Below are 4370 nucleotides of genomic sequence, written 5' to 3'. Positions count from 1 at the left end.
ATTCTCTATGTCTCTTGTTAATATTAAAAACAACATTAAAAACAAAAATGACTCTGTTTAATCAATCTAATTATAGTTATTCAGTGGTTATTTTTACAAGAGTTGTAGAAGTGGGCATTTAGAATCTCAAAACAGAAGTTCACAGACAGAGCAGGATAAGAATTGAAACATATGATACCTTCTCTCTTAGAGACTTAGATAGAATTAGAGAGAATTGTCACTGTTTACCTATTCAAATTTCAAATAGAATTAGAGAGAAAAGTCACTGTTTACCTATTCAAATTTCAGCAATGCCATGATAAATATCTGAGTCAACATGGGCAAACAAAAGACAAACAAGGAAGATTAGGACCGAAGACTCCTAGAAGAAAACAAAGTCCAGCAAGAAAAGCCCTTAGAGATCAGATTGCTTTTTATTCCATGGACACTGTGACCTGACATTAAAAAAAAGAGAGAGAGAGAGAGAATATATGTCACTAGATTCATATTTAGTCTGTTTTTTTCCCCTCCTTTGCTAATTACTTTTACTCAGCTGTTGAGTCTATAGCACTGCTTTATTAACAGGAGGTGAACATTGGCATGGTGCATCACTTAGAAACTATAACAGGGAATTGCTCAGTAATTTCTCAGTAATTTCAGTGTTGTCTTTTTGTCATGCAAAAGAAAGTAGCCCATACTTCCCTTTACCCCACTTTAATGATGTGAACAGTTTCCAAATTCCAGGTCTGTTGTTGTTTGTAATAAAAAGTATACATTTTCTTCTAGATTCCTTCTTTAATGAAAATAAGGAAATATAAATAATTTGTAAATATCTTGTCTGCAACATTGGATTTATGCTAATGGAGCCAATGCAAATTGAAGGTCATTGTTTTGGTGCCCATTTCCCAGATAGATAATTGTTAAGAATGTTCAAGAAGGGGGTTCGGCATTCAGTGAAAGGCCAGACTAGAATTACGTTTTCTCAGTTTAAGAATTTTAACACACTCATGTGTCCAGATTTGGTGTTAAGCATGTAAAAGTAATTTATTTCTAAGACTCAAGTATTGAAGCTAGTGAATGATTAACTTAAAAAATAGAGAAGATCCAAGATTATCCTTATAATATCACTGTCACGCACCTGAATTTCAAAATTCTTTCTTAAGTTGAGGAAAAGGAGTGAAGTTACAATCCATGAAATGTCATGGGCATTTATAGTGTCTGAATATGTGTTTTGTGTTTTTTGGTGGAAAACATTGAATTTTGTGGTTTCTAAGTCACCTAATATTCTACGATTTTGCACAAAGAAAAAAAAAGCCTTAAAAAAGGCATGCATTGATAGCCTTTGAACTGTTTGATTAAATTTGTATTTCTTCAAAAAAGACCCCGAATAGCCAAAGCAATCTTGAGAATGAAAAGCGGAGCTGGAGGAATCAGGCTCCCGGACTTCAGACTATACTACAAAGCTACAGTAATCAAGACAGTATGGTACTGGCACGAAAACAGAAATATAGATCAATGGAACAGGATAGAAAGCCCAGAGATAAACCCACACACATATGGTAACCTTATCTTTGATAAAGGAGGCAGGAATGTACAGTGGAGAAAGGACAGCCCCTTCAATAAGTGGTGTTGGGAAAACTGGACAGCTACATGTAAAAGTATGAGATTAGATCACTCCCTAACACCATACACAAAAATAAGCTCAAAATGGATTAAAGACCTAAATGTAAGGCCAGAAACTATCAAACTCTTAGAGGAAAACATAGGCAGAACACTCTATGACATAAATCACAGCAAGATTCTTTTTGACCCACCTCCTAGAGAAATGGAAATAAAAATAAAAATTAAAAAATGGGACCTAATGAAACTTCAAAGCTTTTGCACAGCAAAGGAAACCATAAACAAGACCAAAAGACAACCCTCACAATGGGAGAAAATATTTGCAAATGAAACAACTGACAAAGGATTAATCTCCAAAATTTACAAGCAGCTCATGCAGCTCAATAACAAAAAAACAAACAACCCAATCCAAAAATGGGCAGAATGCCTAAATAGACATTTCTCCAAAGAAGATATACAGACTGCCAATAAATACATGAAAGAATGCTCAACATCATTAATCATTAGAGAAATGCAAATCAAAACTACAATGAGATATCATCTCACACCAGTCAGAATGGCCATCATCAAAAAATCTAGAAACAATAAATGCTGGAGAGGGTGTGGAGAAAAGGGAACACTCTTGCACTGCTGGTGGGAATGTGAATTGGTACAGCCACTATGGAGAACAGTATGGAGGTTCCTTAAAAAACTACAAATAGAACTACCATATGAACCAGCAATTCCACTACTGGGCATATACCTTGAGAAAACCAGAATTCAAAAAGAGTCATGTACCAAAATATTCATTGCAGCTCTATTTACAATAGCCAGGAGATGGAAACAGCCTAAGTGTCCATCATCGGATGAATGGATAAAGAAGATGTGGCACATATATACAATGGAATATTACTCAGCCATAAAAATAAACGAAATTGAGCTATTTGTAATGAGGTGGATGCACCTAGAGTCTGTCATACAGAGTGAAGTAAGTCAGAAAGAGAAAGACAAATACCGTATGTTAACACATATATATGGAATTTAAGGGGAAAAAAATGTCATGAAGAACCTAGGGGTAAGACAGGAATAAAGACACAGACCTATTACAGAATGGACTTGAGGATATGGGGAGGGGGACGGGTAAGCTGTGACAAAGTGAGTGAGTGGCATGGACATATATATACTACCAAACGTAAAATAGATAGCTAGTGGGAAGCAGCCGCATAGCACAGGGAGATCAGCTAGGTGGTTTGTGACCACCTAGAGGGGTGGGATAGGGAGGGTGGGAGGGAGGGAGACGCAAGAGGGAAGAGATATGGGAACATATGTGTATGTATAACTGATTCACTTTGTTATAAAGCAGAAAATAACACACCATTGTAAAGCAATTATACTCCAATAAAGATGTAAAAAAAAAAATTTGTATTTCTTGTCAGGGCTCCAGGGAGGTTTGGAAACATCAATCGTTAACCATCCGTGTCTGTTTACCAGTGTAAAACAAAGCCATTGATCTCACAAGGAGTTGATGGGCATTAGCATTTCCCCATAAAGACAGAGATTAGGTTTTATTAACATAGCTTTTACTTAAATTCTATTTGGGTTTATGGGGTGACACACTGCCACCCTGTGGACATGAGGCTTTTCAGCTTTTAGAGAGGTCTTTTAATTACTAACCAGTACTCTGCCTAAAAATATGCAGGGCTATCAACTGTAACAAACATACCACGCTGGCGGGAGATTTTGATTATGGAGGAGGGTATGCGTGTGTGAGGACCGGGGATATATGGGAAATCTCTGTACCTTCCTCTTAATTTTACTATGATCCTAAAACTGCTCCAAAAAAAAAGTCTTAAAAAAAAAAAAATCATATGAGAAAAAAAAAAACGCAGGGCAGGGACTTTCCTGGCAGTCCAGCGGTTAAGACTTCGCCTTCCAATGCAGGCGGCGCGGGTTTGATCCCATGTCAGGGAGCTAAGATCCCACATGCCTCGTGGCCAAAAAACCAAAACATAAAACAGATGCAATGTTGTTAACAAATTCAATAAAGACTTTAAAAGTGGTCCACATCAAAAAAATCTTAAAAAAAAATGCAGGGCAAATAGCATCTATTTATCAATCTGTCTACCTAATAGATAGATATGTAATAACTTTAAAATTAGTATATGTGAAGCTGTGAAATTTTGGGGCATTGTTCACCATGCAGGAATTAAAAGAATAATTGTTTTCTGCTCAAATGAAACTATGTAAAAGGATAGTTGCTACATAAGCCAGTTTTTAAAAATATAACTATACCATCACCAGAAACCACAAAACTCATCCCAGGAAAGTGGGCTTCTCTTCTGAGCCAAGTTCCAGTCGAGGCTGGCCAACTGTCCTGGTTTGCCTGGAACTAAAATTTTCCTAGGATACAGGAATTTCCATGCTAAAACTGGGAAAGTTCTAGGCAAACCAGGAAGAATTGATTCCCCCTAAGTATGACTCACATATTGCTGTCTTGCCCAGGGATTTTAGCCTTGTTTCTAGTAATTTGTCACAGACCTAGGGGAGCTCACTGTAATCTCTATAGAGTAAAAGGAGAGTAGAACGAACTAAAAGTAAATGGAGCCAATGTCATGAGTAGCATAATTCATAATAGCCCAAAAGTGGAAGCAATCCCAGTTTGTCATCTGTTGAGCAGATAAATGAAATGTGCTGTATTCATACAATGGATATTATTCAGCAATAAAACGGAATGAAGTATTGATACAGGGTGCAACATGGATAACCCTTGAAGACACTATGCTAAGTAAAAG

The sequence above is a fragment of the Monodon monoceros genome, unplaced genomic scaffold, assembly GCF_005190385.1.
Source record: "Monodon monoceros isolate NGI ecotype Baffin Bay Population unplaced genomic scaffold, NGI_Narwhal_1 Super_Scaffold_15, whole genome shotgun sequence".
Taxonomy (NCBI): domain Eukaryota; kingdom Metazoa; phylum Chordata; class Mammalia; order Artiodactyla; family Monodontidae; genus Monodon; species Monodon monoceros.
Note: the sequence above shows the minus strand (reverse complement) of the source record.